The sequence below is a fragment of the Rhipicephalus microplus genome, unplaced genomic scaffold, assembly GCF_043290135.1.
Source record: "Rhipicephalus microplus isolate Deutch F79 unplaced genomic scaffold, USDA_Rmic scaffold_20, whole genome shotgun sequence".
Taxonomy (NCBI): domain Eukaryota; kingdom Metazoa; phylum Arthropoda; class Arachnida; order Ixodida; family Ixodidae; genus Rhipicephalus; species Rhipicephalus microplus.
The window spans coordinates 6,195,495-6,220,157 of NW_027464593.1; the positions used below are offsets into that span (position 1 = coordinate 6,195,495).

At 47.0% G+C, this 24,663-nt stretch overlaps 1 protein-coding gene across 3 annotated transcripts in view; it reads left to right on the forward strand.

The window, feature by feature from the left end:
• The window catches only part of LOC119182678 (uncharacterized), a 145,220-nt gene that overhangs the window by 43,757 nt on the left and 76,800 nt on the right, over positions 1-24,663 (forward strand). Inside the window, exon 1 of one of the 3 annotated variants that reach the window (XM_075883711.1) lies at positions 15,114-15,133. The exons of the other annotated variants lie outside the window; for them this stretch is intronic. The gene's annotated coding sequence lies outside the window, so the exon portion shown is untranslated. Of the gene's footprint in view, positions 1-15,113; positions 15,134-24,663 lie in introns of those variants that run through there. 3 annotated transcript variants of the gene reach the window in all.

The following is a 24,663-nucleotide window of genomic DNA, read 5'->3' on the forward strand; positions in this document are numbered from 1 at the left end:
TACGTATTTGACGGTATTCATTGGAAGCAATGCAAAAAGTTCAAGGATGCCTGAGCCTCGTTAAGAGGGGAACATGATGGCGTAATCTGGCCCCGTTCGCATCACATTATCAATCGCTAGCCCAGCTTCGCTTATCGGGTACCGTGCCGCAGAAAGTACATCTGTGCACATAAAAGTGGTTGTTCCAAACTCTCCTATAAAGCTTGCTGCTAATCAAGATGACGATGATGATGATGATGTTGTTGTTGTTCCTCTTTGTGATGTCGCTCAGCCATAAAAAGTGAAAAAGTGATGGGCCATAACCGGGCGGCAGGATGTTTTAAGGTAAAATCTTATTAATCTAAACGCAATTAACCATGGGAACTTTATTTTAATAAAGAAACGTATTTACGTAATATATGAAAATATCGAGCGAGCAAGCGGTCAGACTATCAGATGGGACTTACGGCGGATATAATGACTGGTTCGGTGCCAATAATATGAATAGATTAAAATATACTAACATAATAATCTGTTTCCGTTATGTACTGTTGAGAAAGGCCCACCATATATGCCGTAATTATTCCTTTTGGGAAGAGGTGAATAATGCACTACGAGTCCGTAAGGCAAATCGTCCAACTCTAGTTTGATACCACATGTTGCTGATAACGATGAATAATTATGCCCGTGCGCCTTGTAAATGCAGGTCTTCTGAATCAACCACCTCTTGCGCACTTCACAGTTTAGAGCGGAACTAATAAGCTTTGCGTTGGATCATGCGGCGTGACCTCAAAACTACATCATCATAAACGGACGCGCGCTTTCTTCGTCCACTTCTTCATCTTCCTCTATGTTATCTTCCGCTTCGCCCCACAGCATATTAGCCGATTTGTCCGGCGAGGGGTGCAATAGCGCTGATGGGCAAAGTAACGAGTACAGAGAGATAACGAGATAGAACGAATATTTAAATAAAGAGAAAAACAGAGAGGAGAAAAATATAAATATAAAGACATCTCCCACTGAACGGAGGAACCATGTGGGAGGCGAAGCAGAGCTGGTGTTCACTTGTGTCTTCATTTGTATGTTTCCGTGTATCTTTCGTTTGTTTGCGGAGTTGTGTATATGTTGTGCGCTGCTTATGTTACCCGCCGCCCCTCCCATTTCCGTGTATTACCGTGTGTGTGCCGCAAAGTGAAGACCCAGCGCTGCCATAATGATGATGATGATGATGATGATGATGATGATACTTGATACCCTGGCGCACACCCACAAAGGGGGATCGGCCAAGAACCGGGCGGCAGGATCTTAACTAAAAGGCTAATGGTTTTTCAAACAAAACGTAATTTTGGGCTGAAAAAAAAAGAAAGAAAAGCCGAAAATCGAAAAAGGAGTATATCTGAGCAGGGAGCGATGCAGGCTATCAGATGCGATTTCAGACAGAGGTAATGGTGGGTCTAATATATATATATATATATATATATATATATATATATATATATATATATATATATATATATATATATATATATATATATATATATATATATATATATATATATATATATAAGAATGTCACGGAGCGAACGCGCGCAGCATTATATAAGAGCGCATAGCTCTGGCGGAAAGATAAACGGGAGAGGAAAAGCGAAGCGGAGGCAGCACTCTGCCACCTCCTCCCACCTTGCAGGCACTGCGCTGTGCTCCCGATCGGGTTGCAGAAATTAGGTGCCTTTTCACATCTTCGAACCACTACCACCACCACCACTTTCCCAGCGTGAGCTCGAGGAGAGAAGGGGGGGGGGGGGTAGGGTTGGCTCGTGCGCAGTGGAAGAGCGCACGCCGAGGGACGAACACCGCGCCAAGCAAAAGCCGCTTTGCATCTAAAACATGGAAAGACAGAGAAAGATATAGATAGACAAAGACATTGAAAGAAAGTGACGCAAAAAAAGAGACAAGATTCTACAATGATTACGATGATGCTTAACGCGAATTTTGAGCGCTGGTTCGTGTTGTCGCAAAACCAACTGTGTTTAGAATTTTCGCAAGGTGTCCATTATACGCCATTTATACAGATTATAATTTTTGGAAAGCAGGACAGCCCCCACTGCATTATTATTTGTCTTTCTTCGGATAAACGAGGTACCCGCTACACATCGGTAAGGTATTGTGTGCACTTTGTTGGCACTGCATACGTCTGGTGACGATGAATAACTATGGTTGACCACTTTGCAGTGGGATGCATTAATACACACATTTGTTGCGCAATTAGCATTGCGTTATAACTGGCTGTTATTAAATGCGAAGCATTCTTTAATAGACTACACGCACTTTGAGCTTTTCTGTCTACGTATTTATCTATCTGGCCGCCAAGGTCTGGGAGCTTTCGTGATAGCCTCTTTGACTTGGTGTATACCGAAATTGGTAAGGAGGGTAAGACAGCTTGAGGAATATGGCTGTCTGGTCAAGACATGAATGAAGTCAAAATGGTGTCGCGTACGTCGTCAAACCGGTTTCTTCAGATATATTGGGCACATACCTGTGCACCGCAGTCCACGGCACTCAGGTATGTGCAACAGGAGATTGACAGTTTATATCTACCTCGGAACGGCTAGGACATACATTAGTAACTTTAATGTGAGAGCGTCAACAAAAACTGACATCGGCAGAGTATACCCGACAAATGCACTGATAAAAAAATTGAGATTTCAGAAGGAATACAAACCAAGCATTGAGCGTGGCAATCGTGTATTCTACCACAAAGCCAAGCCAGATCTTGAAACTTATTAAAAAACACACTATGCAGGCTTAAGGCCGGTGCGCCTGCAATTGTGGTTGACTCGATCGCGGGAGAATATGCTGCCAACATTTAGGTGTGATATGCACGTCGTCCAACCGTAAAGTGCACTTCGTATTGATAATGCTAACATCTGTGCTCTAAGGTGAGTGCTGATCTTATGTCAGTTACGCAGTGTAGTGACCAGTAGATGCCAGTGTAGTGCACGTTCCTGGTAAGCCATCAATGAGTACACAGCTACACATCATCGTAACACTTGCCTTAAGCCAAAGCACATATATCTGGTATAACACTTCGAGGAACCAACATCAACGGCTATAGTGTACAATCAGGAACATTTCAGCCTACCACTGCTGATACTGGTAGGGCAAGTTAGCTGTGGAATCATTACGCAACTCTAAACAACCATTCTTCACACTTCTATGTTTTCTAGATACGTAAATGCGTGTAAAGTATATGTTTACCGAGTACCACATCCATCCGTCTCGTAACGTTGGGCTCATTTTAACATTTCCACGTAGCCGACTTTTCGATGCATGTGTCGCATATCATTGATGGACAAGACACGGGGGATCAGCCAAATTTTAACAAGAAATTGTTTCATGCAGGGGTTCACCACGATTCCACTGACGTATTTTCTTCATGAATATGACGTTGTAAAATATATATACCAATAGTTGACAAATAAAAAAAAACAGAAGAAAAGACTCTGTCGCCGAAAGTCGAATGACCTCTCGCTCCGCAGCTCGAATCGACTCGGCCACGAAGCGCACGTTTTTCAGCATGCTAATGGGGAGCTATTTATGTGCACACTTTACCGCTGCCACGGAGGGGACCTGGGTTGAGATGGCATTCGATCTCTGGGTGTTTTTTTTTTTTAACGCGACAGCATGAAAGAGCTCGTTTCGCAGATATTCCAGCGTCGTGAGTCGGTGTGGTTGGTTGGGAGCGCAATATCACCATTTTATACGTGACCAAAAAATCGAGAATGATTCAAATATTTTAATAATAATAAAATCGTGTATCAGAGTGGGGATTAAAGCCTGGTCGTTTGGGTAGGAAAGAGATCGAGCCCAGGTCGTTTGCGTAGCAAGAGGATGCTCTACCGTATGGCCATGCGTGTGCTTGTGAATAAAGGGAAATTAACTTTCTCTGAAGTCGCAAGTTGGGCTAGTTGGCACATACTCATCACAATCACCGCAAAAAAAAAGACAAGAAAGTGCACAACACAAGCATCTACAGCATACTTGATTACGTGCTTGGTGGGGGTTGTCAAGATTTATTATGCCTTTAAATTAGTGCGAAAAAGGGAATCACGTGATGACGTCACTCAATCACGTTATCGTGACGTCATAAGTCACTATAGTCTGTGACGTCGTCCCGACGCGACTATGACGTCATCCAGCATGACCGAGGAACGAAGTTATGTGATGACACATATTTGTTTGTTTCCTTGAAAATGTGGCACATACCCAGTCCATAGGGAACTGGCCAAGAAAGCGTAGCGTGCTTATTCTGTGAGTATTACCACTATGTTTATTAATAAATTTATATTAAAATGTGTTATGTCACGTCCACAAGACATCGTCGTCTGCTCAGAAGTGCGCCGATTGTGGTGACAATGCAAAACCACGATAAGTGCAGAAAGCTGTTGGGAGTGGAAATCACTGCGATTGACCGAGGAGAAGTGGCAGTGAAAGAAGATGGTTTGCGCGCCATGGAGTCATCTTGGGCGAATGCGTAAGAAACCGTTTTCACAGTACACACAGTTGTCTGGCATCATCATTTTGTTTCGAACCTTTCTAGAAGTCATTGCGTCTTCTGCTTGTAAATTACTATAACAGTAAGGTACGAAGAGCAGTAGGGCAAAAAAAAAAAGGGGGGGGGGGGGCTACCAGACCGGCGCGCAAACCGCTAAACGTCACAGGGAAGAGTCATCGTAAACCAAGTTTATCATGAATCCCAACCAACTAGCCCGAATTGCCGTCTTACTTTTTCAAACTGTTTGGGTAACTGCTACAAGCACATTTGCAGGGTGCCCACTACGCCACTAGTCATCATATTGTTTTGTGTGTAGAAGGGATGCATTCTCTATTCCATTCTTCATCATTCTTAGAAAAAGTCTGGTACCCGCTACACACTTGCAAAGAATTATGTGCGAATTTTTTATGCTGTAACTGGTGCCTACGAATAATTTTGCCTGAATCTTTTGTAATGGAGTGGCAGCATTGGACGACCCACTCGTTACGCAATTCGCATTGTGTGACGCCCGGTTGTTCTCTTGCGTTAATATGAGTAATAAATCATCTGAGACAAACGCTTTATTAGTCATATTAACACGATTACTTTTCCCACATCAAGCCGGCCTAAGGCCAGTTTACAACGGTGTTCCAAGCACCGGCATGGATCTGTGGTAGAATGCTCGGTAGGCACCTAGGGGACCCGGGCTTGACTCTCATTGTGTCCTTGGTGTTTTATTTACCCCACTCTTTCGTGCACCGTCCGGTGGATGTGGCCGAAAAGTCGCATTCTTTCGAACGAGCTGTACCGTAATGCGTGAAGAATGTGTAGCATTTGAAACTTCGTTCTTTGTATTTGGTTGGCAGGCACGCTCATGGTTGGCAGGCACGCTTTGGTTGGCAGGCACGCTCATGTAAAGGTCTAGTGATTTATGTACGCGGAGACAAAGAGAAGCGCAGAACACGTCTCTGATTAGCGCGACACTTGAATAACGGGAGTGCAGTACGCTTGTATATAAATATCCGCGGATGTCTCCTGCGGATTACAAAATTCTGTCTCAGCAGCAGGCACGAAATTTCGGCGCGTGTACAACTGATTGAATGCGGAACTGTCACACGGTGTCTGCCGAACGAACACACACACACACACACACACACACACACACACACACACACACACACACACACACACACACACGCGCGCGCGCGCGCGCGCACACGCATGCACACGCACGCACACACACGCACGCACACGCACAGAAAGAAAGAAAGAAAGAAAGAAAGAAAGAAAGAAAGAAAGAAAGAAAGAAAGAAAGAAAGAAAGAAAGAAAGAAAGAAAGAAAGAAACAAACAAACAAATACGTTCTCAATTAGTTTCCGTATTCCGTAAGCGCGCGCAATCCCAGCGGCACCTATCACGTACCCTTTCTTTTGGGACGGCAATCGTTTCCCAGGAACGTGTGACGGACTACAGCTGTTGTGTTCCATGCCTTAACGGTCACGCGTTTGCAACGCATCTGCAACGGTCGTTTGACAACACACGCTCTCCGTCGAGCTGCACGGAGAGTGGCGTAGCCCGGATGCAATACGCGCGGCATTATTCAAGGGGCCCTGCAACATTTTTCCTAGTGACCATCAAATGTTTTCATTAGCCAATCGAACGCTAAGGGAATTTTTAAAACCTGGCAAATGCGAAAAGAGTTACCGAGATTTGTGGCACACTAGCTGTAATTACTTTCTCTCTTCTCTCGTCCCGACGAGTGCGCTGGAAGCTAAGATGAGTGTGATGGCACGGGGGAAAAGAAGTTACTTCACGGGTGCGTCATGGTATTAAACACCTTTTTTTTTTTTCGAACGTGCAGCTTACTTTCAGTGTGATCGCGAGCACGTAAGGGGACACGTGGTAGCTTTTTGCGGCGGCCATCGTAGCTATGCAGCCAACGATGCTCCGGGGCGCAAGCCAATGGGTTCGCGGACTATGAACTCCACCCATTCCTCAATAGATGTAATAAAGTTTTTCATCATCATCAAATCACCCAATGGCCATGAACATGAGTATATGACCCGGTCATTAAACTTATAGTCGGACGGGAACACATTCTCGGGGATGTGCAGTTTTAGCAGAAGAAAATGCAGTCTCCCCAGATGGCGCGGTAGACGGCTGCGCTGCGAAGCTCCAACCTCCAGGAGCAAACCATCCAGCAGGCCCGGGAGGTGCCGAGGAGAAAGAGTCTTTGGTCCTACCCGGGGTGGCCTAGGCCCGGGCCACGAACTTGCCGGAGTTATTAATAAAGTTGTTACTACCACCACGGAAACCCGTCTGGTCTAGAAACAGACACGAAGGCAATATAAACGACATGCTGACTACAATAAAAACACATAAAAGGCTGAAACATGAACAAGACGCCCGGAGGCCGAAACACCTTGCTTTTATGTACTTTTAATTGTGGTCAGCACGTTGTTTTCATTGCCTTCGTGTTATGGTCCTTTGATAATCAGCCGTAGTTTACAGAAAGAAAAGGAAATGATTTTAAGCTCATTTTGAGAATGAATTCTACATTCCAAAAAACATGTCGCGCTATGAGCCGCGATCGATAGCGTCTCCTGACCAAGATGAAAAAGTGTTCCTGGGTCTTCTTGAATTCTTGTTTTGCACGTGTACGTTCTTCACTATAGCTTGATGTATTCAGATGCACCTTCTTTACAAAAAAAAAAAAAAACTGTTGAAATATTGTTCGCAGTCATTCTAATGCAAAGGTGCCCTGTTTTAACAGGCTTCGGTAACGGTGGTTCGCTGGATTTCGGGGAGGGGGGGGGGCGCATTGCAAGAACCTTTTTAACGTACGCAGGGGCGCGTTTGCAACGTCCTCTGACACTTTTTGCAATTAATCATGCAATGAGCTCACTGTAGGATTTAATTGGATCACAAACAGATTTCCGCAAATACTTCTCGAATCAGTGAAGAACGAGTTAAGAGACAGGAATTAGTCGTACGCTTTAAGCCCTTCCTCTGTAACAGGAACCTCAAACGCACGGCCCGCTGTTCGTTTGAATGCAGCCCTCGGCTTCGCGTGTAATAAAGCATTGTGACTATGCGTAACAGTGCGCGCATAGTTCCTCGCATATTGCAGTTATTAGCGCTATGTTTGATCGAGTAAGCTACGGAGATGGCACTTCTGTCAAGCATGTGTTCCTTTTCGTGGGGCACCTCGTGCGACCAGTACGAGTTTAGACATTAACGTGAAAAAAAAGCTTAGTATTTATGAATCAGCGCCCAGTTTAGCTAATTGTGTATATCAGTATCGATATGTTTTTTTTTCGGAATCTGACCTCGAGTCTGCTTCAGAAGTAACCCATGTATGGGATGTGTGAAAGCCTTCTTACAAATAGAAACGTTTGGTGACATTTCAAATGATCCCCCCCCCCTCCGTTCTTGACTTTCTCGGCCCTTGTGGGAGTAAATCGCGTGATTGCTGCCTTCTACTTCGGTGAACTTGAGATCCCGGCTTTCTATTTCCTTGTTCCGACGAGCGCACTGCAACTTGGGCAGGGAATGATGGCGCGATGCCGATAAGTTACGTCAGCGCGCCTCGTGACCTATATAGCGCGCGTGGTGAAATGCAATCGGTCTCTCTCGTTGCGATTCCGGTGAATGCTATTGTCGCTACTGCGTAATTTTAGCCAGCCGTATGACAGTGCGAGAATCGTATAACAGCGTATAACAGTGCGTGTAACAGTGTAATAATGGGCAATGAGGCGAGAATGAACGAGCTACTTGAACATCCTGTTAAGGCTGCGCAAAACGCCGAGATTGAAGCTATAGGAGGGCACTTCTCACATCGTGGAGTGAGGAGTGCCCTCCTATTTTTTAATGAAACATTTAATGAATCACAGATATATATTAGAGCTCCTCATACTGAGAACGACATTTTTGGTGCACATACGCGTATGTACATACACACAGCAAAAAAAGAAAAGACGTTTGTAGCAACGTGATGTGTTCCAAGATTCCTTTTGCCTTCGTATTTCGTTATCAATTAAAGTATCCTTACAGACATGTGGCAGAGTTTCTTAAACTTCCGAGATAAACAGTATACTCACTTTTCAGTGTGTTGTTGGGTGCTATTATCTCGGGAACAGTGCCAGGTTTATTTTGTCTGTACCATTCAATGCGGTATCTGTACCGGGCTTTTTCTATATGGTGCACCGACTCACTCTTTTTTTTACGTGAGCTGATTTCAGCATATGTGCGATTCCTAATAGAAAGCCTCTGCCTTTATAAAAGCTGTTTTGCTTGATAGTTGGGACACACTGTGCATATGGATTGCACTGATACTTTTACTGCATTGTTGTCCGCCCCGATGCGTCGGTTGTTACGGAGCTCGGCTGCTGGCCTGAAAGTCGCGGGTTCGAGTCCGGCGAAAAGGTGGAGGCGAAATGCTGTAGAGGCCAGTGAACTGTGCGGTGAGAGTGCAGGTTGAGGAGCACTGGGGGGTCAATATTTTCAGAGCCCTCCACTATATGGCATCTCTCGTATATCGGTGTTTTGGGACATGAAACCTAGGATTATATAAACAAATTACTGTGTCCTCTTTCTAAGTATTTTCCCAGGTGCCATTCATTGAGCACACGTCTGCAATGTGTCCCGGGAACTGCTTCGAGATTATCTTCTATGATTTCCGTTTCGTGTCGCGGCTTATCATTCATCGAACGGAACCATGAAGCGATGTCTCTAAACGCGCGGAAAAAAACATGTTATTGTCCGCACGGGCAACTTTTTTTTCTCTTTTGGCTCCACAATGGCACGCTGCCAGTGAAAGAGCGGCTCGAAACGCGAGACATGTTTGAGCCACCGTTGGTTACATACCAGATTATGTTCAGTGATCTAGAAACCACGGAACGCGTTGTCGCAGCTTTCTGGATGAGTTGGTTCATAATAATAGAAAAAAAACAGCAAAAACCCACACGAAGATAACGAAGAAGAACAATCACCAGACGGCTGTCTCCCAATGCTACGACCGTTTTGAATTGCACCAGTAGAAGAACTCCAATACGTGCTTTTTTTTTAGTTTGTAGTCTCGAATACGTGGCCCTCACGTGGCTGTTTTCGTCCCTCACATTTTCTTTTCATGAGCTGCCAAGACCTTCCCAAGCATTTCTTCCACAAGGCAACTCGATGCGGCTACCACGAGCTAAAACATAACCACGGAACTTTATATTTCAGAGTTGGCGTCCGGACTTCAGTCTTTCTGGACATCGGCATCGATATGTTTCTGGATCTGTGACGCTGAATCACCTTCACAAATTGTGGAGTATGGAAGAACGCGGAATGCCTTCTATCAAATAAATTGCAACGTTATCTGGATTACCACCCACCCACCCCTTTTTTCTAGGGGCGGATTCAGTCAGTCGTTTTTGGGGCGAAGCGGTCACCTGAAGTATAACAGGAGAAGGGAGGGGAAGTCCAGACAGACGCTTTATTTTAGTTACTATCATCGCAGGAACCATATTGCAGCGTAAATATTTTAATTTGTGCTCGCAGAGGTTCAACTGATTTGTCCTAATCGTTGATAGAAGGTGGACAGCAAACACTGAAGGGAGGGGGGTAGGCTTGTTTTATTTTAATTTATTGGGAGGGGAACGGTGTAGCGATAGCCCCAACTATAGTTACTGTATACCTTTACTCTAGCCCCTACTGCTCCCCCCCCCCCCCCATCCTCTAATGCCTCGTGCTTTGCGGGACTAAATACCGTAACAGGGCTCGCTAGCCGAGGTGAGTTTAAGACCCATGTTCCACTCGACCGATATTGCATCTACAAAAACAACCCACATCTTAGGGGCCAAACACAATGAAGGCAGAAGTAGAAGACAAACTACGCAATATTACTGATGCAGTGTTCCAATGGTATTTTCGCACGTGCACTAGTTAACAATGGTCGTGAATAACATGCACGCCCTATACTACTTTCTCGCACAAAGGTATCAGTTTTCTCAGTCACACGATGCATAGTTCCACTACAACATCGATAACATTGTGATATGGATTGACCTTACGTAATATTTATTGTTAACTCTGCTCTCGCTCGAAAACTTGGCAGATTGCAATGGGCTAAGGCAGAAACGCTCTTAATGTGATCTGAATACGAAAAGGTCATGACGAACAAACGGGCAGTGGCTAAAATAATTTTGAAGTCTTTCCTGTAAAGACTTATCTGTCATAGGCCGTACCAGGATTTTCTTTGGGGTGATATGGAGCCAGTGGTATAAAGCCGCTTTTTAGAATTGATTGATATGTGGGGTTTAACGTCCCAAAACCACCATATGATCATGAGAGACGCCGTAGTGGAGGGCTCCAGAAATTTCGACCACCTGGGGTTCTTTAACGTGCACCCAAATCTGAGCACACGGGCCTACAACATTTCCGCCTCCATCGGAAATGCAGCCGCCACAGCCGGGATCGCTTTTAGGGGCGAAGCTCCTTAAGGCGTGAGCTGTGCGTCCCCTGTATGTAGCCACCTCTCGTTTAGTTTTTGCAGTGTTCACTAGATGGTGGTACTTGTAGATGAGGATAAAAAGACGCAAGATTTTATAAACTAGACGGCGGTACCTGTAGTTGATGATGCAAGATGCGAGATGTTATAAAATAGGAATGATGTCACATATGGTGCGTGTCATTGGCGGAAGGAAATCATTCGATTAAGTGCAGTGACGTACGCTAGGGGGAGCATTGTAATAAATAGAGTGGGTAAAATTTACGGAGGATTCATGGTTTACCTCCGGAGCTTCGCCCACTCATCATAATTCACTTCGTGGATATGGCGGCACTTTTTTAGAATTAAAACGCATTTTAGAAGCGTAAACTTCAGCAGTTCCGATTCAATATTATTCATTTTGCCAGCGCCCCTGCCCCTCGGCAGTATGAAAAAAATATGTGTATATTCTCTGATATTTTCTTTCACCTCATTAAGGTGTCGTTGTAGCCCCACCGTGGTGGTCTAGTGGTTAAGATGCTCGGCAACCGACCCGCAGGTGTTGGGATCGAATCCCGGCTGTGGCGGCTGCATTTTCAAAGGAGGCGAAAATGCTGTAGGCCCGTGTGCTCAGATTTGGGTGCACGTTAAAGAACCACAGGAGGTCGAAATTTCCGGAGCCCTCCACTACGGCGCCTCTCACAATCATATGGTGGTTTGGGGACGTTAAACGCGACATATTAATCAATCATCAATCAATCAATGTATCGTTGTGATTAATTGGAAGCCAGTGGACGCAAGTCCGCGTACACGTGAGGCTTGGATATGGTCTCTCATTTCAAGTTCTTGTTCATTGCATAGCGAAAGCAGTGATTCCGACAAAAATTTGTTCAGGTAACTTTTGAGGAGCATGCGGCCAGCTACATGTTCCAAAATTTTCAGGAATGGGTGCCAGACATCCACCGTTATGGATACGAGTGGCTTTGGTTGACCCTCTTGGGGTCAGGTCTTGTACACGTTTACCAGTGCCCGAAAAATAAAGGTTACAATATTAACATTTACAACAATTACAACATTATTTATAAACAAACTTTACAATATTAACGTTTCTTACATAATTACTGTTCCTTCTAGGTATGCCACAAGGCATCAGCTAACAGCTACGTAATTCCGCGTAAAAAATATTGTTTCAATTATTGCTTCTTTCCAAGCACTGTGATCAAATGAAATAACTTGAGAAACCCCGAAGTTACTCAGCCTTTATTTCCTGCTAACATCGGTTAATTAAGTTCCAACCTTCAGTATGGCTTGCATCATAATATGTATTTCAGTTTGCCAACTTTTATTTATTTAGAAAATGTTTTGTATACGTGCTGTGTTTGTATCTGCAGTAGTATAAGCAACAGCACAAACAATACGTTTGTTTTGTTTGTATTCTTATAAGCGACGAACTCCACCTTGCTTTGTTTTGTTGCCTACATTTGTACCATAATATCTTTTGTTTCCAAGCTTTATCTGTACACACAATAAATAAAATAAAAATGAATAAATAACGTGGCCGTTGCTCCATTGGCAAGACAGTTTGCAACAGAATCCCGCGCAGTTCACAACGTGTGTGTGTGTGTGTGTGTGTGTGTGTGTGTGTGTGTGTGTGTGTGTGTGTGTACATGTGTGTGTGCGTGTGTGTGTGTGTGTGTTTAGGAGTGCCCACGGTGCAGCCAGCCCCCTTGTTCGCCTATAAAGGTAGCAACCATTCTGCTCCATTCCTATAGGTTACGTCTAACAGAGGGAATTGGATCCATTTCGCATAACGTAATATCTGGGACGAGAGCTGAGAATAAGAAAAAAATACGCTGAGAAGACTGGAAGGGATACCTGGCGTCCATATACACATCTTTTCGCTTCTTTTTTCATTCTAGATTCTCAGCTCGTGCCACAAATATTTTGTTCATCTAAGCACCAAGTCGCCTATCGTAATACCCTCCTAAACCAATCATGCTAACGTGTTAGAAAGTGCCACTTGATTATAGAACTTACAGACATTCAAAATGAAGGGATAAAGACATTGATCTTATCATAATTTGCTTAGACATGTGCGATAAATGACGTTGCAAGTCGAAATTTAGCGTTGTGGTAGTCTGATCAATATTTACGTAACAGTTTACATTACTACTACTACTACTACTACTACTACTACTAATACTACAAATAATAATAATAATAATAATAATAATAATAATAATAATAATAATAATAATAATAATAATAATAATAATAATAATAATAATAATGATTGTTTCAGCTCTAAAATAATTCTTGAGAGCAGATAACCCGAAATATGAACTTATTTATGATTTTATGGTTCAAGCTAATCTGTTTTACCACCCTCCCCATTTGTTTTTCTCCCGTTAGACCATGGAAGACGTGATGGAAGACGCATTACACGAGACACTGTTACGTTTCGGTTTTTCGCCGCTTATTGGTGGTCCATATTCTGTGTGCTTGCTTGTTCAGCGCCAGCAAAATGTGTAATAACCTGCGAACGCCCGCGCGTGCTGTTTGCCGTCGATGCTCGATGTAACGGATTGTGTAATGCAAACACAGCCATTGTGAGCTAGCGAACGTATCTTATAAATCTGGGGAGTCTGCCAATAAGGGACAGTCTTAAAGGTTCGGCTGTCGTGAGGCGACATAATTTTATTAATAATGTCTAACGAAGTTTATTAGGTGCAGGCCTCTCGGGAGACATGGCCGTTCAGACCCTTTTAACCACACATGACCAACAACGCGGATGCCGGAATTTCTGCGAAACGAACGCTTTAACGTGATCGCGTTGAAATTTCCGGAGCCCTGCACTATGACGTCTCTCATAATATTCTGGTTTTTATACCTAAACTCCACATATTAGTATAAGGAATGTGAAGTCATTCGCATATGTTTGCCCAACCTGAAGCCAGACACTTAGGTTGCTTCGCATTAAGTGCGACTAACGTCCAATAATTCGTGAGTAAGGGTTTAAAAAATTTAGGGACGAGTTTCTGAAACCTGGTTCTAAATGGACAGTAGTTGTGTACACTCTGGCAAACTAGTCAAAGAAGTTTCTGCTTATAGTATTTCTTGTTTATTTTTGTCTGCTCGAGATCAACGTACAGATTCTGAAGCAATAACGGTGCCTGCTTATGCACCGAGCGCTTAGTTCCATCTGCGTTATCATTTCCGCAATTTCTGCTGTGTTCCGGTAGCCATTGGAATAGAATTTCCTCTTGTTTATCACGCGCTTGGGGGATCAGGATGCCGTGTTTCGTATACGCTCGCCGAGTGGCGGAGAGGTGTATGGTAAAGTGACAGCTGCCTCGGCGATGTAGCGGTGACCAGGTCACAAGATCGGAGAGGCAGCTTTGTGCGTGACTCATTCGTGCGTGTCGGACGTTTCTGTCATGAGAAACTCTCGTGCCGAACGGTAGATGGACTAGCAGGAGCTTCGTCAGGGAGTGTTATTCTGAAATAGGAAATTCTTCGCGAAAAATAATGCTAAAGCAAGTCGGCAGCGTTGTCGCGTCGTATTTCGCAACGTGCCCACGTTTTTAGGGATCGTCTGCATATGCAACTCATCAGCATAAGGTCGTGTGAGAAGGAACGCCTCGTATCGTCATTAAATCTTGTGGCTGCATCTGCCACTCTATAGTGATGCCAGCAAAGCGCCGACAACCGCGACACGGTATATACGGCGTAGGCCATTGGCCTTCCAGTGGCACGGATCAGCCACTGAGTTTCCTACAATATTTACTAGAGTGAATTCTGGCGGCGCCATAATCGTTCAGCCACCATGGGAATAGTACACGGATTTGCTTAATCTTCGCGCTTGCAGCTTGGAGTTCTCGCGGGTTTGCTCATTGTTGTGTTGGCGTTTGTTTCGAATAAAAAGATGAATTGAGCCGAATTTTTCTTCGCTCCCCCCCCCTTTTTTTTTGATTGTGCAGTATGAGGGAAATGAATGGGCAGCGACCACTACATCAAGATCAGGACATGACCAGGAACTACCTGGAACTATGTACTGTACTCGGAAGCTCCAGTAACCTTAGGCGACCCATTTTTTTCAAAGAGGCAACGTGCATACTGGTCCTGAAGATGAGGACGCGATGCTTCATGAGGTTAGCTGGCTGACGTCTCGCTCTCTGCGACACTTGTTTTCTTCCCTCATTGTCGTACTAGACACAGGCAGGCTGCTCAATCACCATAGTGTCCCGATAGCACTATATATACAGAGTATACATCGTTGTAAGTGTCGACACTGTCATCTCGAAACTGCCCTTTGCCATCCCTGGCGATTGAGAGATATTTTCCATGAGAAAAAAGCTGGAAAGTTGACCTGAGTGTTCTCCGTAAGTTGCACCCGCTTTCAACACCGCTATCTCCCTCCCCCACACATTGATAAAGTGCAAAGGAAAGGAAGCTTCGTGACATATGAAATGAAGTGATAATGTGCTTCAGCGATGCATGAAGTTTATGTACCCAACACCTTTTCAAGCTCGGAGACGAACGAAACGTACTTGCATGGAAGATTCTGAACAAGCAAATAATGTTGTCTTGTCGCATCATTCGTTAGAGGCAGGGGAACTCTATAGTTCCTTTATGTGGTGAGGGCGCTGCGTTGTCGGCGAATTGATTAGCAGTAATACCGGTTTGCCATGTCAACCACTGGAGTACGTGTGATGTTCGGTCTTGCGGGAGTTTTCCACGGGCCCTCCCTGCTCAGGGCAAACTGCTACCTGTGATGTGCTACCTTTCAGTCGAAGTATATGACCGATTTGAGTGCTCGCTCTTGTAAGATGTATTGTAGAACGGCTCTCATCGCAGCAAGTTGTACTGCCGGAGATGTCGTTACATGCGACTATTTAAATCTCTATAGTTTACATGAACATGATTACTGCGGAGCTATAATGACGCACGTTGGCACCTTCGGAAAGGTTAGAAAATATTAACAAACTAAATAAAAAACCAGGCACGGCATGCAACTTCCAAAAAGATCTGTTAGTCCGGTAAAATGAGGAATTCCAATCTCAGTGGGCCAGTTCTCTAACGTATTACATCGATATGATGGCATGACAGTATACTTCCAGAACGGGTCCCACATGGTCATACGTTATGTCTTTCGGACTCTGTGGGAAGCTTGTTGCGACATGATGGCACACAATGCGGATGACCGAAAGGTTTGTGTGTCCACCGAACATGAGGAAACCAGCGGTGTCCCGTGTTTTACGCAGTTACGTCGTATGCGCTTCTATATACGTACGGCTGCGTGATTGCATTCTTTTGCGATCATGCGCACAAAATTGTGAAACGCATTAAATAAATAGGGTCCCGCCAGGCCATAGGACGTGATCCACACGCCCATGCAATTAGCATGGGCTGACACACGCACGGAGCGTGACGACTACGGGGTTCGAAACCGTTCGCACCAGGAGAGAACATGAAAGAACGTCGATATTCACCGCTCATCAGGCGCCGTCGTCATGGGTCCAATTACTCAGGTGATGAATTAGCTTCTTATAGCCTTAAAAGACTGGCGCCGATGCAATTGGACGGCTTCGCGGACGCTTCCGTTTTTTTAACTCCTCTGGGAGAACATTTATAGCCACGCAAGTTCCTGAGACCGCACGTGCAGAAGATGGTCCGTTTCCTTTGCGTCGGTCTGGTTGCTTTCTATGAACCGAAATTTGCGTTGTGTGCCCACGCAGAGGAAGGAATATGTTCTCGCCTTCTCGCGCAGTCCCGTTCTCCCGTATGAGGGTAGATCAGCGTGCTCGCGAAAGGTGAGAAGTGCTTCCTTAGTCATCTGAAGGGTGCAGAAAGTCTGCCCAATACCTCTGCAACAGAGACTACCCTATACTTGGTCAGACCAGTGATGTCAGCAGGTTTCTTACTGTAATGGAGGTCAAATACCGTGTACTTGCCACAGTTACTCCGAGAGCCCAATACAGGCCGTTGTTAGAAGAACATCATCACTTCATGTTATATGTTGTGACGCCTCTTTTCCGTTACTTTTGATCAATGTGTGGGAGACGGAGATAGCGGGGGTGAAAGCGGATGGAACTTCGGTGGAACGCCACGTTCGAATCCACGCCCCAGAGCATAAAGGCAGGCTGCTGTTAGAAACACTTACTCGCTTCATTTCATCCATTCCGAAGCTTTATGTCATTTGAACTTGAACGATGGGAGGAGGAGGGAGTTCAGTAAAACTTCTTTTGGGCCTAGTTGGTTCAGAATCATAGAGATACTTTTACAGCGCACGCACACACACACACACACACACACACACACACACACACACACACACACACACACACACACACACACACACACACACACACACACACACACACACACACACACACACACACACGTGGAACACTCTGTTGGGAGCTCCTTCCCACCTTTACTCCGGGAACCAAAAACATGCTGTTGTGAGACACACGTCATCCCTTTATTTCATCAATTTTGAAAAATCTTTTAATTTGCACTTGACCAACGGGAGGGGGAGGGAAGCTGCGGTAAAAGCCGGTGGAACGCTATGTTCGGAGCTCTCCTTCCCACCTTTACTTTGGGAACCAAAGGCAGGCTTTTGTGAGACGAACGTCATCGCTTTATTTCATCCGTTGCGAAAAGCTCATTTTCATTTGCCCTTGGCGAACGGGAAGTGAGGCTGCTATAAAAGCAGGTGAGAAGCAGCTCCCAACAGGGAGCTGCTTCTCAACCTGTATTTAGAGAACCAAGAGCAGGTTGTTGTGAGTAGCATGTCACCTCTTAATTGACGTCTACGGAAAAAAAGACCCCACCTCCCCGAAGAGAGTAAAACTTTATTGAAGGGGAAAGGGAGAGGGGCGTTTTAGAGCCTTTATGGTTGGGGCCCTACGTCCAGGGCTCCACTGGCCTTAGCCGCCCGCCGGACTTGATCCAGTAGTGCGAGCTGCACTCCTGGGTCCGAGCTAGCGAGGTGTGCCTCCCACTGCTCCATACTAGGTGTTAAAGGTTCGCCGAGAAAATTGGTTATGTCACTTGGTTTACGATCGCACCCCCACGATATGTGGTAGAGAGTCGGTCTTCCGCCGCACCACGGACATACAGCCGGGTAAAGAGTTGGATGTATCGCGTGTAACTTCAGTAGGTGCGGAAATACATCCGTTTGAATTTTTCTAAGGTCAGTGGCCTCTTCCCCATTAAGGGATCTGTGAGGTGTTCCACATTTTTGACGCGTGAAGCGCTGGTGAGCTAGAATCTCCCTAGGTAAAATTGGCATGGTCAATGAAAGAGATGGATTCTCCGCTCGGTTACAAAACGCACGAGCTAGAGCGTCCGCCCTTTCATTGCCTTCGAGACCTGCGTGTCCCGGGCACCAGATCAAGCGATGGTGGTGAGTGAGTTTGGATCCTAGCAACCTCAGCCCCATTGCTGGAAGGCGGCCCCTTAAAAAGAGCCGGCAGGCTTCCTGGGAGTCGGATAAAATAACTGATGGCTCCCCTCTACGCTCCTGAAACCTTAAGGCTAAGGCTATGGCCATCGTCTCCGCCTTTGTAGCCGAGGTCGTGCGTACGGAGGCACTCGTTAGCAGCGTCATGTTGTTGTCGACAACAGTAATTATGTGTCTCTGCCAATCGAAACTGGCCGCATCGACGTACGCGACATTTGAAGCTGAGCCGAATTGCTTTCGAAGCCAGTTTACCCTCGCAGTACGCCGCTCAGCGTGAAAGTCGTGATGCATATTTTTGGGCACCGGTGCGATTGAGATTCGCCTGCGGACCTCTTGGGCTACGTCGACCAGCTCCTCATCAATGTGCTGTGGGTGGGGCGAAATTCCTATTCTAGTGAGTATCGCCCTGCCTGCTGAAGTTTCACTTAGACGATTCCTCTGAGACATGAGGACTGCGGCACTGAGCTCAGCATAAGTGTTATGTATACCGAGAGCTAGGAGCCGCTCGGTCGGTGTGCTGGTGGGTAGACCAAGTGCTGCCTTAAAAGCGCTTCTAATGAGCACATCCACCTGGCTCTCCTCACTTCTGTCGAGTGAGTGGTACGGTAGGCCATACGTCACTCTGCTCAAAACTAAGGCCTGGACAAGCCGGAGAGTATCCTTTTCTTTCATGCCTTTTTTATGATAAGTGATGCGACGGATCATTCTAGCTATCTGTTTAACCGTAGTCTTTAAGGTGGTTATCGTGTGACTGGCTTTGCCATTGCTTTGGACCCAGAAGCCAAGTATACGGGCCTGAGTAACCTCGGCTATGGCATGGCCGTCTACCTGTAAGTTTATGGCACCGTTACTTTTGTAATACTTACTGTGTATTCTTATGAGTTCAGATTTTTTTTTCAGGCGCACAGCTCAGCCCACTATTTCTTGCGAACTCTGCCACAGCTGTCGCAGCAGCCTGGAGGGTCTGCTCTTTCAGCGCCAGTGAACCCTTCGTAGCCCAGAGTGTGATGTCGTCCGCATACAATGTATATCCAAGGTGCGGGATTGCTTCGAGCTCGTGGGCAAGTCTGCGCATAGCTATGTTAAAGAGCAAGGGGGAGATGACTGCCCCTTGCGGTGTGCCTTTATTTGGCATCGAGAACGGCACCGACCTCGTGTCGCCTATCCCAATAGTTGCCGTCCGCCCAGAGAGGAAGGATTTAATGTAGTTAAATGTACGCTTTCCGCAGCCGATTGTGTTGAGTTCAGAGAGAATGGCCTCGTGCGAAACATTATCAAAGGCCCCTTTGAGGTCGAGGGCCAAGACCAAATGTTCGCCTCCCCTGGGTACGCAACTCATGACCTCTTCTTTTAAAAGGAGGAAGGCATCCTGGGTTGAGAGTCCGGAGCGAAAACCAATCATGGTAGCGGGAAACAGATTTTCTTTTTCAATGTAATTTTGAAGCCGTGTCTGTACTACTCGCTCGTAGAGCTTGCCCATGCACGAAGTAAGCGAAATGGGCCGCAGGGCTCCGAGCGATGGTGCTTTACCGGGCTTTGGTATAGTTATTATTTTGGCTTCCTTCCACTCCGGAGGAACGTGACCTTGGGACCAGCAGTGGTCGTTAAGAAATTGCGTTATCTGCTCAAGAACCTCAGTGCTGAGGTTTCTTATCATAGCGTTTGTTATACCATCCGACCCCGGCGCAGAGTTCCGATTGGCTGCCTGGGCTGCCGCGAAAACCTCTTCTTTCGTGATTGCGGCGTCTAATGTGGCATTCTCGCTGCCGATGTACTCTAATGTACATGGCGGAACCACATCAGTACCGATATAACGGTCTTTAAGCGCCTGGATCAACTCTCCGTCGGTGCCGGGGTAGCTGTGTACTATTCTTTGAAGAATGCGGTTCATGGAGGACTTAGATTTGTCCGGCTCCAGCATGGACCTCAGTATCGCCCACGTCTGGCTAGTCCCTAGTGTACCGCGGAGAGAACCGCAAAACTGCACCCAACCATCGGTGGCAAGTTTCGTTGCGTATTCATTCGCTTCCTCCGACAGAGCAGCGATTCGCCTGTAGAGGCAGCGGTTGAGGCGTTGTTTTTTCCATCTCTTGATCAGGCGTCGCCTACTATCCCACATGTGCAATAGGTGCCGGTCTATCGCAGGCGCCTCAACTGTGCGCGCTATTTTCTTAGAGGTGGCATCATGCGTTTCTCGAATGAAAGCAACCCACCCACTGACATCACAGGGCGTTTGCTCCGGCAGAGGGCGCTTTCGAAAGGTCACCCAGTCTGTCATCACAACGTCACCAGCGACACGACGAACTTTTGGTGATGCTATAGAGGTGCTAAGAATATAATGGTCACTACCAAGGTTTTCATCGAGGTTTGACCACGTGGCATTTTTAATGTTGAAGGTGAAGGTCAAATCAGGGTACGTGTCCCTGCTAATGCTATTACCAAGCCTGGTGGGTGCTGTTGGCAGAGTGATAAGGGTAAAACCTAATTTAGACGTGGTGTTCTCTAATAACACTCCCTTGGGTGAATCCCGGACGTAGCCCCAAGCGGTGCTCGGAGCATTAAAGTCGCCCACCACCACTAATTGATCTCTGGTGCCAACGGCTCGAACTGCCTCGTTTAGGAGTGGGCCGAAGTCGTCATTCCGGTTTTTGGGAGGACTGTATATGTTTAAAATTTTCGTTCGTACTTTTCCTCGTTTTTGTGGGAAGACATCGATAATTTGGTGATTAATGTCAGTCTGATCGTAATGGTCTAGCGCAACTGTCATGAAGTTACTCACCAGCGCTGCAACGCGGGGGTATTTTGGATCGTATAATGTGTAATATCCCTGCAATTTGACGGGACGGTTCCCAACTTCTTGCAGGCATATTACATCAGGTGGGATTAGTGCCGAATGGATGTAATTCTGCAATGCCGCCGCTCGTTTGTGGAACGTGCGACAATTCCACTGCCAGATTTCTAGGTGGTCGGAGTTTTGCGTGGAATTAGTTCGCGCCATGGTGACTACTGCCTTTATTGGGGGGTGTCTGCTTTCTCCGTGATTCGACGGTCCTTCGGTAGTGGACTGCTCGCGGAGGTAACACTGACCCGCTTGTTGATGGCACGCTGAATGCCTACAACAGAGTCATTAACGTATCGTCTTTGTTGTTCCGTTTCTGCTGCAAACTCTTTCCTGTACTCCGAAAACATTTGATGCATTTGCTGCATCATCTGCTCTCGGAGTTCAGACGCTGCTCGTTGCTGTTGTGATTGGAGTTCTCGCATTAAGTTTCGCAAGCTCTGCAACTGTTCCCCCATCTGTAACTGGCTAACGTGGGCCTCCTCGCTAAACCTCTGAGGTATGTCTACTTTCGCCGTTCCTCCCTCCAAAGAGTGGGCTACGGTTGCCCTGGAGATAGCATGAGTGGCGTTGTTGTTCGCCTCTAAGGCGTTAAGCCTGGCTTCAAGTTTGGTTTCTAAAGATGATATGATTTTGTGGAACTCCCGGCGTTCCTCCTTAATCTGGCATCGAAGTTTCTCGTTTTCTAAAGCAAGCTGCTTATTCTCGGCAACCATTTTCTGATATTCGGGATTCTCAATTAAGGGAGCAGATGGAGACACAATCCTCGTCCAGCTCACCGTGTTTGCTGGCTGGCAGGCGGCTGCCTCCGTCCCCTCTTTGGGCGGCGTCAAGATTTGTACCAGCGCTTTCTTCTTCTGCTGCTGATGCTGCTGCTGTTGCTGCTGCTGCTGTTGCTGTTGCTGTTGCTGCTGTTGCTGCTGCTGCTGCTGTTGTTGTTGCTGCTGCTGTTGCTGCTGTTGGTGCTGCTGCTGATGCGGCTGTTTGTTGAGTCGTTTTCTGGACGCAGACTGGGCTCGACCCTTTGAGGAAGCCCGTGACTTGGATCTTGAACGTGAGCGTGATTCCACTGACGAGTCCCGCTCGGAGCTGAACCAGCGTGGATGGTGCCTCCGTTTTGGCTGATCCACTCGGGACCTCCTAGGCGGAACGTGTTTAAGCTTCTTCTTGCACATTTTGTCACCTGTCATATGGTCCTCACCACATATCACGCACTTAGGGGTACACGCGTGTCCTTGTGCGGGTTCACGTGTTCCACACGTGGAGCATACATTGGCGTCGGGCGTTGGGCACACGTCAGTTCGATGCCCTGTGGAGTGGCATACCTTGCAAGCCTGCCTCGTAGGCTTGTGGGGATAACAGATGGCTTCCGCTCCCATGAAATAGACGCACCTAGGCAGTGTGCTGCCCGTGAAGGTAATGATGGCGGTCTTCGTAGATCCGAGCATGCGTGCCCGCTCAATCTTGACCCCCTGTGTTCTCACACGGAGATTCGCCATGAGTTCTGCTTGAGAAGTCCCCGACGGAATACCATGGACTATGCCTCGTAGGACGTCCTCAGGATCCGCCACATACGAGTTGAATGAGTGCACTCGTCCCCTTATATTCAGATGCGTGATCTCTCGCAGCTCTTTGGCTACATGCTCGTGGGGCGTCGATACGATGATAATATTCGAGCCCGGGTGGACGCGCAGCATGAAGCTACCACCGTCGAAGTGTCGGTGGCAAGCGTCTATCACAGCGGTGGAAAGTTCATAGCCGAGTATGTCTTTTACGGCGAGGCCTTTGTGAGGCCTAAGGATGATCTTTATGTCGTCCTTTGGCAGGGGCGGGAGCGGACGGCGACTTCTCGTACGACGTCGGCGCTTCACCTGACTTCCCTGCTTCGGTGGGCTGCTTGACGAGGCGTTGCACTCCACAGCTTCTGACGCGTTTTTCTGGTTTTTCTTCTGGTTCTTCTTTTGTCGGCGTGTCAAAACCGTGTGCCAGCCATCCTCCGTCCATGCGGCACCATCGTGGCGTTCCCCTGCAGACACATTGTCGACTTCTTCGGACGAACCCTGCGGTAACCAGGTCTGAACGTCCATTTGAGTGGTTTCTGTAGCAGACTCCTCATCTGTGTGAACCAGTGGCTGCTCCTGAGGAGACCTCGGTGTTTCCTGAAGAGCGTCCATCCGCCGACGCTTGAGACGCGACCACGACGCAGACGCCGCTATGCAGCGGTGCGTCTGGCCGGGCGCGACGGTCGCTGCCTCGAAGTTTTCAGCTTGCAGAAAACCGAAAAACAGCCACTCACCGCTGAAATTCGACGTTCACTGTTCGCTGTACTTTCACGAATCCGATGCACTTCAAACAACCAGAAATCGCCGAAAAACCATAGAAAATCTGCGGAGCCGATGCGACGCGCGTCCGCACACCGTGGCCCCCTAGCGGCCGATCCCCCCGAAGAGAATCGTGAAGAAATGCGATTCCATTGCACAGCGTCCGTAACGGCGTTTCGTACGTGAGAACTCTGCGTTAGAAGAATGATGTTTTTTTTTTTTTAACACCGTGCAGCCAATAGCGCCGTTCGCCACACGTGGCGTTTTCGAGCTGTTCTTTCCAAAAGGAAGCGTGGCAGTGGCGCGTGCACGTGCATGCTCTCGCCGCGGTACACTGCGGCCCATATAGTTTCCTAATTCGCCGCCCGCAAGGGTACTACCCATCATTCCATGGTGGCTGAACGATCGCAGCGCCAGTCTCCTCTAGTTAATTTTAGGAAACTCTGTGCTGCGGCTAGTCGTCTGGGCACGAGCGACTGAGTTGTGTCGCGAATCTCCGCCAAGTTCCCCTTTTCGGCGCGCCATCTATTCAACGCTCGCTCGTAGTACACTTTACCCATGCGGCGTCCGAGGACGCTGGCTTCCGACTCGTCAATTTTAAATGCGAATGCGTTTCTTAGTCGAGCTATGTCAAACATCCGGCGTTTTCCGCGCACCGGCAGATGCTATATCTCCATTCTCACTCCCTCTCCCATAGCAACACCTGCGGGCGCTCGTGCTTATCCTCGCCCATACCAACCTAAGCATGTGGTGTGAGAGAGTGTAAGAGAAAGTAGGTGCAGTGCTTTGCCACTCATTCTCTCGCTGTTCGCTCTTCTCCGTGCACCCCATTCTCCCATCCGCTCGCGTCTCACTTTCGACCGTTCGCTGGCAGGGCACCTCTCAAGAACATGCGAAATTTTGTGCTCGAAACGCCGCTGTGAAACGCCAACGACGAGCTGAAAATGCTGGCGCCCCTCTCTCCCGTCCGCTCGCTCCTCACTCTCGACAGTTGGCTGGCTGGGCGCCTCTCAAGGCGATGGACGAAGCCGGTGAACGCGAATGTCTGACGGC